We start from the raw sequence: 20,754 nt of genomic DNA, 5'->3' as shown, positions 1-20,754 counted from the left end.
ACTCATTGATGTAAGTCCAGAATGGTGTTTTTATCATCGCTGTTGGGGAAAAAATGCCCATAAATGTGTCCAACCATGCGCCTATCACAAGAAAAAGGTGGGAAATGCCAAGATCCAGTTGCCAGTAGTGGCCTCGGCAGCTGGTGCAAACATAGGCCTTTTATTTCTTCAAGACGTCAAAGGTAAACACAAATTTCTTGTGAATACTGGTGGTGAGGTCAGTTTACTCCCACCAACCTATTTTGAAAGGACACATAAGCAGCAACACCTGGCCCTTCAAGTGGCAAATGGAACTACCATTCCCAGCTTTGGAACGTGACGAATTACCATTGGTGTAGGAGGAACCACATTCCATTGGAATTGCATCTTGGCTTCTGTCGCTCAGCCCATACTGGGTGCCAACTTTCTCCAGTCCCATGACTTGTTAGCGGATGTGAAATGGAGGAAATTGGTTCATGCCACCACCTTTCAAACATACCCATTGGCATGAGGCAAAGGGAAAGTTTCCCAACTCAGAGTGCATATGTTGGACAAGAATACCTATACTGTCCTTCTCAATGAGTTTCCTCACATTCTCACTCCCAATTTCAATGTCTCCAAAACAGCCCATGGTATGACTCATTAATAGACACTTCAGGACCACCAATTCACGCCAAGGCTCGTCGTCTTCCCCTGATAAACTGGTACAAACAAAAGCAGAATTTATGGCAATGGAGGAATTTCGTATCATTCAATGCTCCAACAGTCCTTGGGGATCACCATTACACATGGTACCCAAGAAAACAGGTCGATGTAGACCCTGCGGTGATTACTGTAGGCTTAATGACGTCACTACACCCGACAGGTACCCAATTCCTCATATACAAGATTTCACCGCCCATCTACGTCATTGCCGCATATTCTCCAAGGTTAATCTGGTAAAGGGATATCATCAGATACCAATTCATGAGGACGACATTCCCAAAATGGCAATTATTACCCCGTTCAGACTTTTTGAATTTCTTAGAATGCCATTTGGGTTAAAGAACGCTGCGCAAACCTTCCAGCGGCTTATGGATGCTCTAGGCAGGGATTTGGACTTTGCAATCATTTACTTGGCCGACATCCTTGTAGCAAGTCAAAATGAGCAAGATCACTGCCTGCATTCGTGCCACCTTTTCCAACAGCTCCTAGATTTTGGTCTAACAATCAACCCCAACAATGTCAATTTGGAAAATCAACCATGGAGTTCTTAGGGCACAAAATCACAGCAAACGGCATATTCCCATTATCAAACAAGGTAGATGCCATCCGTACCTTTTCCAAACCTACCACTGTCAAAGGTCAACAGAAATTTTTGGGAATGATAAACTTTTATCACAGGTTTATTGCTGGAGCTGCTGACATCCTGCAACCACTGTTTAACATCATCTCCACCAAACACAAGAACATTACCTGGACTTCAGAGGCAGAGGTCGCGTTTATGTCCACCAAAGAAGCATTGGCCAAGGCAGCAATGCTTGCACATCCCAACCCTGAAGCTACTTTGATGCTTAGCACCGATGCTTCAGGTAGAGCTGTGGGTGCAGTTCTTGAACAGTGCATCACTGGCCATTATCAACCCTTTGCCTTCTTCAGTCGCCATTTAAGACTAGCAGAAGTAAAATATAGCACCTTTGATTGGGAACTGTTGGCATTGTATCTAGCCAGACGGCACTTTTGTTATATTTTGGAAGGTTGTCATTTCACTGTATTTACAGACCATAAACCACTCATTTTTGCCTTTAGCAAAATGACAGATCCATGGTTGGCAAGACAGCAACGCCATTTGTCCTACATTTCAGAATTCACTATGGACATATGCCACATTTCAGGAAAAGTCAATCTAGTCGCGGATATGCTGTCGAGACCAAGTGTGTACCATAATCGAGGTGGAATCAACATTGTTGAACTGGCTGCGGCGCAGGCCACGGATCCTGATATACAGGCATATGGTACAGCCATTACTGGACTGGACATTCAGCAGGTGGCACTGCAGCACGGTGGACCAGAACTCCTTTGTGACATATTATTAGGCTATCCTAGTCCATTGGTCCCATTGTCATGGAGGCAATGTCTTTTTGACGACATTCACAGTTTGTCACATCCATCCATCAAGACATCAGTCAAGATCATGTCAAATAAGAACATATGGTATGAACCAAAGAAAGACATCGCTCAATGGGCATGAACGTGCATCTCCTGCCAGTTTGCAAAGATTCAGTGCCACACCAAGGCACCCCTTCAGCCTTTCCCGACAGTACGCAGGAGGTTCGAGCACGTGCACATGGACCTGGTTGGACAATTACCAGTGTCACAGGGCATGAAGTATATTCTAACAGTGGTAGACCACTTCTTGTGCTGGTGAGAGGCCATCCCATTACCAGCCAGTGATATTGAAACATGTGCTAGAGCATTCATCCTGAATTGGATCACTAGATTCGGTGTGCCTACACACATAACTTCGGACCACGGGCCATAGTTCACTTCGGCATTATGGTTTACCTTTGCACGTTTTTGAGGTACACAACTATCCAACAGCATGGCATACTATCCACAGTCCAATGGCTTGGTGGAGCGTTTCCACTGACAGTTTAAATCTGCGCTTAAGGCCCGACTCACCGGCTCCAACTGGGTTGATGAGCTACCATGGGTTCTGCTGAGGGTATGCCCGGCTTCAAAAGAAGACTTGTCTGCATCATCTGCAGAGTTGGTGTATGGTGCGGCCCTTACAGTTCTGGGAGATGTTCATTTCGCAGCCAACTCTGACCTGGATGTCCTTCAACAACTCTGCAGTGATATTGCTAACAGCAAGCCAACTTCTACCAAATGGCATGGCAACCCAAAACAACAAATGCCCCTATCCCTCCTGAATGGTGACTTCATATTTGTTCATAGACGGGTCCCAGGGGCACCGTTACAAAAACCATACGGAGGACCATTCCGCATCATTAAGAGAGACTGAGTCGTTATACCTTGGACATTGGGGGACATTCACAACTATTCAGGCGAGACAGACTTAAGCCTGCCCATACGGACCCTACTGCACCCATTCAGTGCCCTCAGCCCAGATGACGTGGCATCCACCTAAGATGTGAGTGTCTGGCGTTTTAATTTACGGTGATGATTTGCGGGGGGGTGGGGTAATGTAGTGGCTGTGAAGCAGGCTGAGCAGGTGCTCAGCGCAGTAATGCAAACCGCCACTGTCAGTGCAGTGGCTGGCATGCTAGCCATACTGAGTGCCAAGGAACGGAACGTTGATCAACTAGGTCACCTGCTGAAAGGCATGGGACATTAACAAGTCTCAATTTAAACCGGGACCAGCAGCTGTCCCTTATCAAGGTCCCACCTTGTCCCGTGGAGCCCAGGACAGGCAGGGAATAAAAGCCGCTTGTAGAGCTTCAATAAACCAGTCTTTGGTTGACTAGCCTAGTGTGTGATTGCTTTTTTCTCAGTAGCTCTACTGTAGTAGCTGCTACAAGACAATCTTTAATGCAAATAAATTTGGTGTGTTAGACCCAAGTTGTTACAGTGCAAACACCACTTGAATCTCCTAAATTTATGGCAAAAAGTCTTTGTGTTTATTCAACTTTTGTTGGGAGCTACTTGCTGAATTCATTGATGTTGCTTCATTGCTGCTATGACTTATTAAATGAGTAGCCATTAAAAAAAAAACTCATCTCTATAAAGGCCACAAATTTTGCAGAAAAGCCTGAGAGTCAATAAGGAGGAAGTTCTCCTGTGCCTTTGGGAAGTCATTGCACAACTCGCTGGTTCAAATAACTTTCATAATGTGAATGGCACAAAACCACAATGAGATGCAGATTGATCAAGTAGCTCCTGATAGTGCATAGACTACATAGACTTTAGTAAAGCCTTTGACAAGATCTTGTATGAGAAGATTCAGATGTTTGACATCTAGGACAAGTAGGTAAATAGGATTAGACATTAGCTTTGTGGGAGAAGCCCAGAGTGGTAGTAGAGGACTGCTTCTCTGACTGGAGGCTTGAGGCTAATTGTTGTCTGTCATCTATAATTAATGATCTGGATCATAATGTGGCAAGTTGGATCAGTAAATTTGCAGATGACATTAAAATGGGGGATGCAGTGGCCAGTGAGGAATCCTCTCAAAGCATGCAGTGGCATCAGGATCAGCTATAGAATGTCAGTTGGAATTTAATGCAGACAAGTTTGAGGGGTTGCACTTTGGGAGAACAAACCAGGGAAGACTTGCACGATAAATGGGAGGAGACTGAGGAGTATGGCAGAATGGAGGAATCTGAGAGAACAGATACATCATTCTTCAAAGATCACAGAAAAATCAAATTGTAAAGCAATCTTCTGGCATGTTGGCCTCATAAAATCACAACTTCTATACTCAGTATTTTAAATTATGTTGAAATTATACAAGACATTAGTAAGCCATATTTTAAGAATTGTGTACAATTTTGGTCACATAGCTGCAGGGAAGATATAAATAAGATTGAAATAGTGCAGAGAAATTCTAGGAGGATATTGCCAAGACTTGAAGAGTGAAGAGGTAAGTCATAGGGAAAGGTTGGGACTTTATTCCCTGGAGCATCAGGAAATGAGGGGAGATTTGACAGAGGTTTACAAAATCGATGTGTATAGAGAGGGTTAATGCAAATAGGCTTTACCCAGTGAAGTTGGGTGAGACAAAAGGTGATTCCCTCAGAGAGGGTGTGATCATAGAAGGTAGCTCCACAATTCAATGCTGACGAGGAAATTCAGGTTGTCATTTGGTATTTGTAAGGCATTGATGGAGACAATGTAGATCCTTTAATTATTATCTAATTTTCAAACCCTACACATTCTGTTGGGTCACAGTCTAACGCTCCAATTTCTGATCTCAGTGTAGAAAATGAGAACTGGTTGACTTGGAGCATCATTTAGCAGACCACTCATGCAGGGTAAATATCAGTTTACCAAGCTGGACTGCCTGAACAAATTTCCTGATGAGTATAATTGCATCTGGAAGGGATTCCAAGTGCGTTCTATCCCAGATGAAATTGACTTTACATGTAATTTGCACATAAGAAAGCTTATATAAATAAGCTCAATTTTTAGGCCTTGTATCCATTGGGAAATGGTTTTTCTATGATACTGTTTTAAGCATGACAGGATTTCTAGTTTTATCATTATTGCCTAGTGTTTACTTTGCTTTTCCTGCCAGGCTATGAAGTGAATAGGATATATCTACACTCTAAGAATACTGAGAACTATAGGGAAAAGCTGCAGTCTGCTGACATTGCCCAAACACACACACATTGTTGCAAAGTAAAATCTGCCAAATAGGCCACAATCAAACAAGTCCACCGAGAGATAAAGATGCAATTGCTCGAACCAAAAACTACGAAAATTAGACTCCATAGCACCTACTAAGTTAAGGCCAGATGATTTACCAAATATGTAATTGATAATAATAGATATTTATTTCTCACTTTTAATATGGTTACACATCAAAAAATGTGTTACAGAGAGTAAAATCAGGTCAGATAGCCATAGGAAAAGAGTTTTAAGAGCAACTTAAAGGAGGAAACAATGCAATCTCTTGTTCTGGAGTTAAATTGTTCTTGTTTCTTTGAATGCGAGAGAACTTGATATATTTTTAACTGACATTTCAGTTTAGTGCTCGGGAGTTCTGCACTTTTGGAGCTGCTTTCTTTCTATTAGTTTCACATTAGTATGTTTTTACATTAGAATATCAAAGCATCAATGGCAGCAGTGCTTGGACTTGTGGCTCTGGGGCAGGATGCCGTCTGTTCTGATAACCACAGATTTGTTTGCAAGCTGCAGTTAGCTTGTGAAGCAGTCATACTAACTAGAGACAAGTACAAGTAAAAACTTGCTAGTGGTTTATTCTAGGCATTGCGACACACATTTGGAAATATTTAGAAATTACAATGTTGTGTTCAGTCATTTGTAACTAAATGCCAGCAGGTGAAAATTGGAAAAAAGGGATAAGAAATGATATTTTCACCTAAGCACTAATAATTCTGATAGAAATTATGGCAGTGTGCACCAAATTAAGCTTGTTGGCCCTTTTGTTAGGATGACAGAATTTGTGTTCTGATATAAGTCTTCAGTAGGGGTTCACTTAACCTCCCCTTTAATAACAGAGGGAAATAACTTTGGAAACTAACAAGCATTATTTGGTCAAGCTTGATTTTTTTTTTAACTGATGCTTACCTCCTCATCTTAGTCAAATGTTCCCTCACTCATGGTTTAAGAACAAATCCTCTTTAATGACTATGCAGCTGCACCATCCAAAGAAAGAAAGTTGCTGGCCAAGGAGCAAAGACAGAAGCTGCCACTCTAGTTGCCATCAACTGCATCTCAAATTCAGCTCCTAATCATTCACACCAAGGAACAAGTCATGATTTATATAACCTAGCCACTAACTCTTATTAAATTCTACATTTAAATTCGACCATAATACTTGATGCTATCCTTGGTTACCTTTTAAAATATTTGTGTTCTCTCTCCTTTTCCTTGCAAATGAGATAACCACCAAAACGGATTATTTAGACCAGTGAAGTAACACAAGCTCTGGGGAAGCAGTATTACTGAGAACAAAAAGCATTACCGGTAGTTAATTTTCACCAAAGGCACTGAAGTATTGGTGCTTCAGAGATGAACTTGTTAGGTGTACTACATGCTATAAAGAATGAAGCAGGATAATAAATCTCTCGAAACTGGTCAGAAATGACAAGGCAGTAATTCAATGAAGCACTTTGCATAATGTCATAAACTGCAAGGGCAATTTAAGGAGAACCCCAATGGATTACTGCCACATATACATCAGAGGACTGAATGTATAGCCTGGATTTTCCTGTGCATGTTGAACGGTGTTGGTCATTTACAAATGGTGCCTGGAAACCTCACTAAAAGCAATAGAGGCGGTCCAACAGAGATGACGGTATAAAAAGTCACGGACATTTAGCTGAAGGTAATAGACACCTGTGTCATTAATACTGTCAATATTTCCCCAGAAGGATGCTAGAAGTTGGTATGTACCCACCACAGAAAAAGATTAATGGTTATTTAAAAACTGTTTTAATCTTGTGTCACTATGACTTCTTTATTGATAAGAAAAATCAAAAATTCTAGGCATTTTTTTTCCTTTTCTCGATATGTGAAATTTTAAAATTACAAAGCACTAGAGGTCATTTGTTCCATTGTGACTGTGCCAACTCTTTGAAAGAGTTAACTAATGATTTCTATGCTGCCACAGTATTCCTTGATCTGTTAATAACATCAAGCATAATTATGGAAATGGGTTTAATGAATCAAGGTTGATTCCTTTGCAACTGTATTTAGTCTCACTGTGACCTGCTAATTTTTTCATGATTTTTATCAGGATTTTTATTTCACTCTGTCTCTCTGAATTCAGAAAACCTTAAAGCAAAAAGGATCTCTGAAATGATGCTGGTCTCCTTTAATGCCGCATACTGACTGAAATCTAATGTCCAACTCATCGGAATAATTCCATCTCCAAAACTACTGGTATGTAGGAGATCAAATAGTTTGATTTGATGTATGTCTTATGAATTAACATATTACATCCATTGGTGCTGCAAGCTGTTTCAAGTGTATAGTAATCTTATGGGGAATTGATGGGAATATGAGAATAAAATAAAATTTTCTTGAGTAAAGAATACAGATAGTCCCCGACTTATGATTTTTAGAAGTTACCATGCCTCGAATTTGTACTGCACTTCAAATTTTGGCTAGGCTATGATGTTCAGTGATTCCTGACAATGTTGCATCGGTCACAATACCAATCCTGCTGCCCCACTCTCTCCCCACAGCCCCATGTCAGTCTTCACACTGATTTCACTACCCTGCTCTCTCCCCATAGTCCCAAGTCAGTCCCCACACTGATCCCACTGCCCTTTTCCGACTAACGTTTTTTTCATCTTAGGATGGGAGTGCTGGAACGCAACCCCTTCGTAAATTGAGGACGTAATGGGCTTCACAATCCAAGAAGCAGCTCAAGGATAAAACATTGCAGCTTCTTAGTATTGGATTAATGTAATAGACCTAAATTTTCATTATAACCACAATTCAAATAATTTCATTTTACCATTCTCATCTTTGACACTGATTTCCATCATATTTCTTGAAAACTTGTAACAATTATCTGGAAGAAGTTCTGAGAAAATTCCCAGCCTGTCTCGCTTCTTTTGATCTTTTGTTCTAACCATGACAAAAGGTTTATTTACTGTTTTCAGTGGCCACCGATGCATCAGGGTTATGCCAAATAAAGTACAAACATTCAATTCTTCAAGCCTACTCCTTCATTCAACAGAATTATGGATGGTTATCTATCTCTATACCAGATTCTCTTTCCTCGTGACACCTGATGATATTTGTGTCCAGATATAGCACAATTTTCTTTGTAAAAATATTTAGCTACTTGGCTCTAAATGTCTCTGCAGTCATGAATTCCACCACTTCATTATTCTGAGTGAAGAACTTTCTCCTCTCAGTTATGAATTGTTTGCCCTGTAACCTGACACAACCCAGCCAGGGCAATTATCCTCCCTGTACCAGTGTGAATAGCCTTGTTAGAATTTTGTAAATTTGAATTAGATGACTTTTTTTAAGCAACCTGGTGATCTTCAAGGCATTTACAGGATTGAATATTCCCTGTAGTAAACACCTTCTTTCTCTGCTGCAGGAAGCATTCCTGCATACATCTCTTGAGACTTGAAGCAGATAACATCTTTATGAATTAATATTTGTCAAATTTAAATGAGAAAATAAGATTTGCTGAAGAATTGTTTTACAACCATAATTTTCATCCATACAATATATTTAATACAATAAAACAATTCTGTCTCTCTTCACAGGTATATTATTAAATGCCACTATAGAATGTATTTGGGCAGGTGACTCAAAGCTTTTGACCAAGTGGTTTGTTTCAAAGTCTATCTTTAAAAAAAAATTAAAAAGTCTATCTTAAAAGATGAAAGAGGAGTGAAGAAGTTTCGAGATACCAGAGCATAGAGCCTTGTCAAACACATAGTCTAGGGCAACCAGCAGCCATAATTAGAGGATCAAAGCTATCTCAGACAATTATTAAAGGGGATGAGAGAATGTATTCTGCATCTTGTACGTGATAATATCAAGATATTCAGTGGACAATGACTGATTCATTGGATTAAATGCAATGTCAGTAAATCTGAAACTACAGCTATCAGCCCCACAAATCCATCTTTCATGTGACAATAACTAAAAACTTTAAGCCATTAATGGTCTTTGAAGCTACTATCACTAGATTTACAATGGGGAAATTAAAGATTATCAGCACCGATGAATTTTGCGTTATGCTTAATGTGAGAAATAAATTATTGTCTCCAAATCGATAATCAATTCTGAGATAGCTCGTCAAAATTCAAAAACTATGCTTAGAAAATGTAGAACAAGAAAGGTAAAAGTAGTATTTTAGAGAAAGAGGACAGAGTAATAATGTTCAGAATACTGCAGGTGGCTTCAGTACAACCATCCACCATTTTGTATCAGGAATATTATTTGGATTGAAATAATTTATGCAATTTTGCAATGTTTAGCAAAATTTAAAGGGCAGCCTCAAGATTTTCCTTGAGATAGTAACTGTCTAGGTCTTTGGTGTGTTAGGTCTGCTTTGTTCATGAATGAGTGAGACAAACACCAGACTGAGTCGAAATCAGGGTTCTTTGTTCTTTATTACCGGATTGTAACACTTGCAACTAACAATGTTAGTTGGAGAATGCATTCTGCCGTTATCAGCAAAATGGTGATTTTTATACCCTTGGATACGTGCTTAGAACATCATCATATCATTACTTGTCCAATGACTAAAACTGTTGCTATCCTTTCCCTGCTAGCTTCCTGCCTCTCAATCCATCAATGTCTCTCTTATCTTGTAAGTACAAGGATGCATTCACATCTTGTTACAGCCCTGCACAGGGTAACTCCTTACACATTCCCATCTCATGATGTTTTACCTTACAGGTGTCACAATTTTGAATTAATTTCTTGAAGTGATGACTGATGCAGTGAAATTTAAAAGAATCTTGGGTACTTCAATAGAAAAACAATTAAAATGTCACAGGCCAGTGAAGAAAATAATTAAAAATGTGAGTGGAATGCTGTAGATGTAAAAAGAGACAGCACTTTATTGTAGTGTTCCACATATAGGACACTCAAATGGAAGTCTACAACTCTGGTAACACCCAGTTGGTGGACAGTGAGCAGTTGTGACCATCACAATTTAGGGAAGTGAAGGCTTTGTAACTCAAAGAGTATTATGCCAGGTGTTCAAATATTAAATTACAAAATGAGAAAACTTGAAAAATTCTGTGAAATTTTGAAGTGCCTGGATCTGAACTTTTAAGGAATGCATTTTAAAAGTGATATACAGAAACATAGGAATTGTTCAGGAATCTTGGAACAGAACACATGATCTAAATGGCTATTCATTCCTAATTATATTGTTCTTTAACATGGGCAATGCTGAAACAAAGGCTTAATGGAATACAGGTATCCCCTGTTACCTGAAACCTTTCTATGCAACCTTTCCTATGAAACCTTTCGTAAGCCGAAATTGCATAAAGAAGCAATTACCAATAATTTATATGGAAACAATTTTTGAATGGTTCCCATACCCAAAAAATAGCCCACCAAATCATACCCAATAACACCCTTGAGAGCTCTCTCAGGCTTTTCTGATACCATAGGACACATCTTGCTAATGGATGCACAAAATAAATAGAGATAAAGCACAAAAACTCACAGACACAGTTCAAATCTATGGTGGCTTGATGCTGAGTGTAGTTCCCGGGGAAGGAAACAAACTATTTTCACCTTTTTTTTTGTAAAAGTCAAAATCCTCTTCCGATTTCTTTGGTTAGTGAAAACAGGTACTAATGCAGGTATTTCGTAAAAGTGGAGTGGCGTAAAGTGAACTTTCAAAAAGTGGGGAATACCTGTACTATCCCAAAGAAAGATTTGTAGTTATGCCCATAAATCACATACTAGAACATGGAGAAAATACTGCAAAGGTGTTGATTTTCAGCCAACACCAGTTATAGGTGATTCACTATAATAGATAATTACATCTTGCCAAGGTGCAAAATACACTTTGAACAGCTACTGTTGCCCAAAACAGCTGAAAATAATGGCTCTGTAATTGAAAATAATCATGATGGAAATGCTGCAATGAAGCAGTTTCCCAATATAAAGGTAGAATGTTTAAATAGTGGGATTATTTGACTCTTACTAAATAATGAAATGGAAGTATTTGTACTGAGTGAATCATTAAATTCCATTGAGCAAGAATTGCAGATTTCAGAAGGAATTACATCAGAAAGGTAACACTTGGCAGTTTGTGGGTCCAAGTTGAGACCCTATCTGCTTTCTTAAAAAAAAAGTAAATTAGTACAAAATTCCTTGGGGACTCACAAAACCATCTCGTAAGTCAGAAAGGTGCAACAGCGCCTACACTTCCTAAGAAGGACAAGGCTACTAGCCACCATCCTATAGGTGCATGAGAGAGTGTTCTGGCTAGCTGTGTAGGAGCTGTCAAATTGCAGCACTTGGGTAGCCCTCCTGGGACCCGGGTGCAATTACTGGGTTGTGGATGTGGAATGCACCTTTCAAATGGCAGCCAGATCTACCTGATAAATCACCAACCCGGTGATTTAAGGGGGATCCTGCCCCTGCAATGACGCATCATGCAGCCAGTTCCCTTTCTGTTTTAAAGTTCTCCTAAACACCCCCAGTCCCAGCTGTTAGTCACCCGCAAACATGGGGGTGGGGGGTAGGGGTGTGGTGGCTGCTGCGATGTATCGGTCCAGTTCAGGGTGACGGCTCAATGAGGGAGTGTGGGAAAAATGGACATCTTCTTTCCCTATAATTACCCAGCGGCATGGGTAAGGAAGATGGCCATTGTTCCTGTACTCCAGCAATGAGCCATCACCGTGAATCAGAGCAGCAGCAAATTGCGCCTACCCACCACCTCCCTCCCCCCTCCACCGGTTCTTTGTAGCCAGGTGTTTCCCTGTGACACATGCTCGCAAGTACTGACATCACCAGGGTAACTTAGTTGGCTATTTCCCCTTTCAATTCGCCAATTGCCTGGTTAACCCCATTTTACATGGCAATTTGAAAGGACCTACAGCGTGGTATGGTAGCTGCACAGCATTCGATTGGAAGGTGATTAAAATTGCTGAGAAGATCACTGGGGTCTCCCTTCCCTCTATCGATAATATCTACAGGGAGTGGGGCTTAAAGAGGGCTCAGAGAATCATTGAGGGTCCTTACCATCCAGCCCACAATATCTTTGAGACTCTAGCTTCAAGGAAGAGGAACAGGAGAAAAAAACCCAGAACTGCCAGGTTAGGAAACAGCTTCTTCCTGCAGGCAATGAAACTGTTAAACAATCTGAGAAATCAGTAAATTATATAAATTATTTTTATAAATATTTATTTTGGATAACTATGTATATATGTAGTTTGTGTATAGATGCACAATATGGTCCAGAGATGCATTGTTTCATCAGGTTAAATATGTATAATCAAATAACTGTAAACTTGAACTTATGGTACTATTTTAGAGTCTGACAGGTCTCAAAATATGCATGCACCAGATACCAAAATAATGTTTTCTGAAATAAAACCACTTAATATACGCACAAACAAATCATGTCAAAAGCTTCCACCATTTCCCTGTTTAGCCAGCCATTCACTAAAATGGTTTTCACACATTAGATTTGAAATGACCTCTTTTCCAGCACATGCCACGTACATCCTCTGGATAAAATGAAACAGCTTGATATTGTCTCTGTCAAACAGTACTCCAAGAACCCTACAAAAGTCATTAAAAAAAAAGTTATTGAAAGAATTAAAATTAAAGCGATAAATGTGCTGACAAATTAATCACAGATATTTTAATTTTTCTAATTTGTTGTATACCAACAGATTACTTTTTTGTATTGGTAAATGTTTATTGATCTTTGCTCCTACATATTTAAGATTTTTTGGGGTCGGGAGATGGATTACAAACAACTCTAATCTTTTCTGAATTTCTTGCTCTTTCTAACCTTCCATTGGCCATTTACTTTTTGTCAATCATCTGCTTGATTTTGGTATCATCTTGATTTTAGGCAGAATGGAAAGGAACCTCAGGGTGCAAAATCATTCAAACTGAAGATGTTGAAAGCTGAAATGAAAATAGAAAATGTGAGAAACACAAATCAATTTTAGCATTTAAGAGGAATTTGGGCAGGTACATGAATGAGAGAGGTATGGAGGGCTATGGACTGAGTGCAGGTTAGTGGGACTAGGCAAAAAAATGATTTGGCACAGACTAGAAGGGCTGGAGGCCTATTTCTGTGCTGTGATGTTCGATGGTTCTATCAGCCACTAGCAAAGTGTCTGAAATTATAAGTGGCAATCCTCTTTCTCTTTCTCTTTCAAACCTGCTGAACGTTTCTAGCATTTTCTGTTTTATTAATTTAAGTATGGGCAATTTGCACCAACTCGATGCTCATTTATTCCTTGCTCAGCCATATGTTCCCATTTGTTTGAGAAAAGATTTCAGATGGCACCAATGATCTAATTTGTTGAAACCAAATCCCTTTATATTTGGATTATAAACTGAGTACCTGCATATTTTTTTTCCTCAATATTTCTAGATTGTCAATTCAAGATATTTTTAGTGAAATGAAGAGATTGAAAAGTGGACACTGTTAATGCTCTCAACCCTTCCACAAATTGTAATGGATGTTCTGCAATTAACCAGTTTCTTACTGTTCTCATTAATATCTTGTTGGCTGTTGATTTTCTGTAAATAACCTTTTGACCTTATCCTGTCAGGATTTTTAGATCAGTTACATTTTTCTCAGACTTCATAAGAAACTGTCAGACCTTTACCATTTTCTCTTTGTCACATGGAAAACACTAACCTGGAAGTATTGAATGTTTGATCGTTATGGACTGTACTTGCTGGCTCCTGCAATCTGAACATTTGAAATTTTAGGAGATTTTTATTTATTAATTTTTCAGGACTTTGTATGTCTTTGGGAAAGCCACTATTTACTTCCTTAATTGACTTTGAGAAAGAGGTACTGAGTTGCTTCTTGCAGTTCAGTTGCTGACTGTTTCCCCACTTTTACTGTTCGACAGGAATTCTAGATTTTCATACAGCAAAATGTTATGCAACTTGTAGGGGAAAATGGAGCTTTTTTTTCCAGGAATCTAGGATCCATTTTTTTTTGGTGGTTGAGGTAATGTGGGTTTTGGAGGTACTGTTGGAGTATGGAGCTGTGTTAACTATAGGTAAGTCACTTTCCACAGGATACCCTTACCTCTGACCTGCTTCAGTAGCCATAGTAGTTATATTGCTGATATACTCAAGTTTCAGTTTGATGGTCCTCAAGATATCGCTGATAGGAGAGTCATCAATGGAAAGGCCATAAAATGTTTATCAAGGTAGTTAGGCATTCATGTAACTTATTACTGATCAGGCTTTGCCTGAATGTTGTTTAGGTCTTTCCAGCAGTCGAGCATGGGTTACTTCATTTGTGGAGAAGTTGCAAAGGAAATTAAATATTGTGCAATTATCAGTAAAAATCCTCACGTCTGATCTTATGATGAAAGAAAGCTCATTGATGAAGATGGTTAAGCATTTGTTTTTAACATGAAAAAATTCCTGTAGTGTGCCCTGGAAAAAGAATAGTTCATCTTCATTAACCACAACCATTTTCTTTTTTTTTGAGGCAGGACTCCAAAGATGAGAATGATGTCCAATTGACACCTTATTTATAGAAACATAGAAAATAGGTCTAGGAGTAGGCCATTTGGCCCTTCAAGCCTACACTGCCATTCATTTTGATCATGGCTGATCATCCACTCAGTACCCTGTTCCAGCTCTCTCTCCATACCCCCTGATCTCCCTAGTCACAAGTACTAAATCTAACTCTCTCTTAAATATAGCTATGGAACTGGCCTCAATCACTTCCTGTGGCAGAGAATTCCATAAATTCACCACCCTCTGAATGAAAAAATTCTTCCTCATCTCAGTCCTAAAGGATTTCCCTTTTATCCTTAAACTGTGACCCCTGGTTCTAGACTTGCCCAACTTTGGGAACAATCTTCCTGCATCTAGCCTGTCAAATCCCTTAAGAATTTTGAATGTTTCTGTTAAATCTCCTCTTAATCATCTAAACTCCAGTGAGTACAAGCCCAGTCATTCTAGCCTTTCTTTATATGCAAGTCCCGCCATCCCTGGTATCAATCTGGTAAACCTTTTCTGCACTCTCTCCATGGCAATGATGTCCTTCCTCAGATAAGGAGACCAAAACTGAACACAATACTCCAGGTGAGGTCTCACCAAGGCCCTATACAACTGCAATACCTCTCTGCTCATGAACTCGAATCCTCTTGATATGAACACCAACATACCATTCGCCTTTTTACTGCTTGCTCACCCAACCTGTCCAAGTCACCCTGCACACTCTTAACAGCCTCTACACAGCTTACAATCCCACCCAACTTTGTGTCATCTGCAAACTTTGAAATGCTGTTTTCTATGTCCTCATCTAAATCATTAATATATATCATAAATAACTGGGGTCCCAGCACTGAGCCTTGTGGTATCCCACTAGTAACTGTCTGCCATTCTGAAAAGTACCCGTTTATTCCTACTCTTTGCTTCCTATCTGTCAACCAATTCTCTATCCACCTTAATACTATATCCCCTATACTGTGTGCCTTAAGTTTGTATAGTAATCTCCTGTGTGGGTTTCTTATAAAAAGCCTTCTGAAAATCTAGGTTAACCACATCTACTGGTGCTCCCCTATCCACTCTACTAGTTACATCTTCAAAAAATTCAATAAGATTAGTCAGACACGATTTTCCCTTCATAAAACCACACTGGCTCTGAGCAATGAATTCACCACTTTCCAGATGTGCCGCAATCACATCTTTAATAACTGACTCTATCATTTTCCCCACTACCGATGTCAAGCTAACTGGTCTATAATTACCTGATTTCTCTTTACCCCCCCTTTTTAAAAAGTGGAGTTACATTCCCTCCAGTCCTCAGGAACTACTTCGGAATCTAGAGTTATGAAAAAATTATCAACAATGCATCCACTATTTCATGGGCTACTTCTTTTAGCACTTTGGGATATAGACCATCTGGCCCTGGGGACTTCTTTGCTTTTAATCCCTTCAATTTATCCAACACAACCTCATAACTTACAGTTATTTTCCCCAGTCCTTCTGTCACATTAGCCCCATGGTCCCCTATTATTTCCTGAAGATTATTCATATTTTCCCGAGTGAAGACCGAACTAAAGTAGTTATTTAATTGGTCTGCCATGTCCTTGTTCCCCATGACCAATTCACCTGTTTCTGACTGCAAGGAACCCACATTTGTCTTTACTAGTCTCTTTCTCTTTACATATCTATAAAAACTTTTGCAGTCATTTTTTATGTTCCCTACCAACTTTCTCTCATAATCTCTTTTGCTTTCCTGATTAATCCTTTTGTCTTCCTCTGTAGAACTCTGAATTTCTCCCAATCCTCTGGTATTCTGTCTTTCCTGGCTAGTCTATACGCTTCCTCTTTACACTTGATACTCTCTCTGATTTTCCTTGTTATCCAAGGATGTACTACCCTCCTTGAGTTATTCTTTTTCCAAACCGGGATGAACAAACGCTGTATTTCATCCAGGTGATTCTTAAATGCTTGCCATTACCTTTATACAGTTAATGCTTTAAGAAACATTTGCCAATCTAACTTAATCAATTTGCGTCTCATACCCTCAAAGTCACCCTTCTTTAAGTTCAGAACCTGAGTTACAGAATTAACCCTGTCACTTTCCATCCTAATGTAAAATTCCACCATATTGTGGTCACTCTTACCCAAAGGGCTTCGCACAACAAGATTGTTAACTAACCCTTCCTCATTACTCAGAACCCAGTCTAGAATGGCTTGTTCCCTCATTGGTTCTTCAACATACTGGCTTTGAAAATTATCCCGTATACCTTCTAAGAAATCATCCTCATCAGTATCCTTACTAATATGATTCATCCAGTCTATATGGAGATTAAAGTTACCCATTATAACTGCCTTGCCTTTGTTGCACGCATTTCAATTTCCTGTATAATGCCATCCCCAACCTCTACTACTGTTAGGTGGTCTATATTCAACTCCCACTAATGTCTTCTGCCCCCTTGCATTTTGCAGCTCTACCCATATTGATTCCACATCATTCAAGCTAACATCCTACCTTTCTGTTGCTTTTAACTCCTCTCTAACCAACAATGCTATCCCACCTCCTTTTCCTTTCTGTCTGTCCCTCCTGAATATTTAAAATCCATGCATGTTAACCTCCCAGCCTTGGTCCCCTTGAAGCCATGTCTCTGTGATCCCAACTATATCATTGTCATTTACAGCTATCTGCACATTCAAATCATCCACCTTATTACGAATACTCCTTGCATTAAGACACAGGCCTTCAAGCTTGTTTTTACCAGAGCCTTAACCCTATCACCATTATGCTGTAAAGTGACCCTTTTATATTTTTGCCCTGAGGTTACCTCCCTGCCTCTTTTGCTTTTCACCCTCCTATCTCCGACTTCTTCCCTCATACTAAACCCCTCTGTCTCTCTACTCCTGATCCCATCCCCCTGCCACATTAGTTTAAACCTTCAATAGCACTACCAAACACTCTCCCGAGGGCATTGATCCTGGCCCTGCCCAGATGGAGACCGTCCTGTTTGAACTGATCTCATTTGTCCCAGAACCGATTCCAATGCCCCAAGAATCTGAACCCTGCCCTCCTACACGACTGTTTAAACCACATATTCATTCTATCTATCCTGCAATTCCTACTCTGACTAGCTCATGGCACTGGCAATAATCCAGAGATTACCCTAGAGGTCCTACTCCTTAACTTCTTTCCAAGCTCCCTGAATTCTGCTTGTAGGACATCATCCCCCTTTTTTCCTATGTCGTTGGTACCAACGTGGACCACGACATTTGGCTGTTCACCCTCTCCATCCAGAATGCCCTGCAGGCGCTCCGTGATATCCCTGACCCTTGCACCCGGGAGGCAACACACCAACTGGGAGTCCCATTTATGGCCACAGAAGCTCCTGTCTATTCCCCTTACACCCCTTACAATTGAATCCCCTATGACTATTGTCCTACCACTCTTTTCCCAGCCCTCTTGCACACCAGAGCCACTCACAATGCCCTGACCCTGGCTACTGCTGCCTTCTTCCCCAACAACATCCAAAGCGGAATATCTGTTTTTCATGGAGATGACCACAGGAGACTCCTGCACTACCTTCCTGTTTTTACTCTTACCCTTGGTTACCCAGTCACAACTGCCTTAATGTCAAGTAGAATCTCACAGTTCACCTCTGAAGTTCAGCTCTTTGGATATTTTTGGGACAAAACAATGTTGCATTCTGGAATTGAATGGTCCTGGCAAAAACAAAATGGAGCATTTGTGTGTTGGTGAGTGTATGTGCCGTCATGTGTAGTTAGGGGATGCTCACAGAAACAGTGATTATTTTTTCCATAAAAATGGAGGGTGCAATAGTTTAATCTAAAACCAGTGTATTATGCTTAAACAAGGCAGACCAAAACATGATTAGGGAGGACTGTGTAGACTGGGAACACAGGCGACATGGAGGGGCAGCTGAGGAAAAGTGAACGACTTTCAAGAATATTTTTCAGATTGCTCAACAAAGTATATCCCAGTTAGAAACAAGGATAGTAAGGGTGGGAAGAGGATAACTGAGGAAATAAAGGAAACAACGCTCATGAATACAACGTCACCAGGAGTAATGAGAGACTGGAAGATTCGGAAAACTTTAAAAAGTGACAAAGAACCCTGAAGCAAGTAATAAAAATGGAAACATAGATGATGAAAGTAAACTTGCACAAAACAAAAGTAAAAGTTTTTATTGTATAAAACGGAAAAGGATGGCTAAAGTGAGCATGCATCCCTTGGAAGTTGAAAAGGGCAAGTTAATATTAGGTAATGTGGAAATCGCCAAGGCCTTGAATGGATATTTTTTTAACAGTCTACAGTTTAACAGTCTACATAGTGGAAGAGTAATGTTCAGGATGCAATGGGAGGTGAGGATCTCAATACTATCATTAAAAAATAGTGCTGAACAAACTGGTGGTCTGAAGGTAGATCGGTACCCTGGTCCTGATAGAAGGTACTGAAAGAAATAACAGAAGTTATAGCAGAGACTGTGCAGGCTGCACCTCAGGAAAACACAAGCACAATAGTGTTTGGGGCAACATAGCTTTATTCCACTCACATACATATCTAGTTGGCTGCTCGCTGTGCTTACAGTGATCCTGGAGAGAAAGAAAGAGAGAGCACACCGTCGGGTGGTCGGATGTCATTAGGCCGGGTGCTGTGCCTCTAGGCCACCTGTTGGCCGAGTGATGTACTACAGCGAATCATCAGAGAGACATTGTGATAATTTACCAAAATTCTCTGGATTCTGGCAGATTGGAAGATCAGAAATGTCACACCACTGTTTTTGTAAAAAAAAAGGATGCTGACAAATGGCAGGTAACTATAAGGTAGTTAGATAAATGTTAGTAATCTGGTAAATGCTTAAAGTTATCATTAAGGAAGAAATAAGTTCAAATCTGGATCAGCACAGCATGAATTCAGGAACGGCAGGCAAGGTTTGACAAATTAATTGGAATTCTTTGAGGATATAGTGCATGCTGTGGTTAGAAGGGAATGAATGTGTACTTGGATTTCCAGAAGGTACTTGATAGGTGCTGTGCAAAAGACTTAAATATATGCATGAAATTGGGGGTAAAATATTACCATAGATGGAAGATTGGGAAACCATTAAATAGAAGGCAGAGAGTTGGGATAAATATGTGTTTCTCAATTTGCATCTAGGTTTACAGCTGTTCACTATAATGATTTGGAAGACGGGACTGCATATGGTGTACCTAAGTTTGTTGAAGACACAAAAAGGAGAGGAAAAGCAAGTTGTACAGAGAAGGCGGGAAGTCTACTTATGTTAAATGAGCAGGCAAGAGCTCAGCAGATGGAGTATGATATTGGTAAATGAGAGGTCATCCACTTTGGAAGGAAAAATCACAGATCAAATTATTTATATAGTTAGAGACTGAAGTATGCAGAGGGATGTTGGAGCAGTTGTACATGAATCACAAAAGCTTGGTTTACAGGTACAAAAAAAAAATAAAGGAGGCAAAAGGAATATTAACCTTTATTGTTCGAGGATATACATTTAAGAGCAGAGAGGTTCTGCTGCAACTGTACAGGGTACCTGGAGTACTGTGGGCAGTTCTGGTCTCCTTACTTGGGGGGGGGGGGGAAGATATACTGCCTTTGGTGGCTGTTCAGAGGAGGTTCACCTGGTTGATTTCAGAGAGGAGGCAGTTATTAAGTTAGCCTATTAAGAGAGAATGAATCACTTGAGAAGTGCTGGAATTCAGAAGAAAAAGAGGAATCTTATGAAAGGGATAGAGGCAGGAAAGTAATTTTCATGATATGTTAGACTAGAACTAGGTGAGAAAACCACAAGATTTAGGACATAGATGAGAAGAAAATGCATTTCCCAGAGAAAAGTGAATCTGTGAAATTCTTTGGCCAAGAAAGCTGCTTCCTCAAATTATATTTAAATCACAGTTAGATTTCTACACAGT

At 39.9% G+C, this 20,754-nt stretch overlaps 1 protein-coding gene across 3 annotated transcripts in view; it reads right to left on the bottom strand.

Moving 5' to 3' along the window:
* LOC138739142 (protocadherin-17-like) overlaps positions 1-20,754 on the bottom strand; it is a 166,639-nt gene that overhangs the window by 4,680 nt on the left and 141,205 nt on the right. Inside the window, exons 5-6 of one of the 3 annotated variants that reach the window (XR_011342037.1) lie at positions 13,127-13,245; positions 12,541-12,891 (exon numbers count right to left, since the gene is read on the bottom strand). The exons of the other annotated variants lie outside the window; for them this stretch is intronic. The gene's annotated coding sequence lies outside the window, so the exon portion shown is untranslated. Of the gene's footprint in view, positions 1-12,540; positions 12,892-13,126; positions 13,246-20,754 lie in introns of those variants that run through there. 3 annotated transcript variants of the gene reach the window in all.

Source organism: Narcine bancroftii, chromosome 7 (genome assembly GCF_036971445.1).
Source record: "Narcine bancroftii isolate sNarBan1 chromosome 7, sNarBan1.hap1, whole genome shotgun sequence".
Classification (NCBI taxonomy): domain Eukaryota; kingdom Metazoa; phylum Chordata; class Chondrichthyes; order Torpediniformes; family Narcinidae; genus Narcine; species Narcine bancroftii.
Note: the sequence above shows the minus strand (reverse complement) of the source record. Positions and strands in the feature narration are given on the sequence as shown.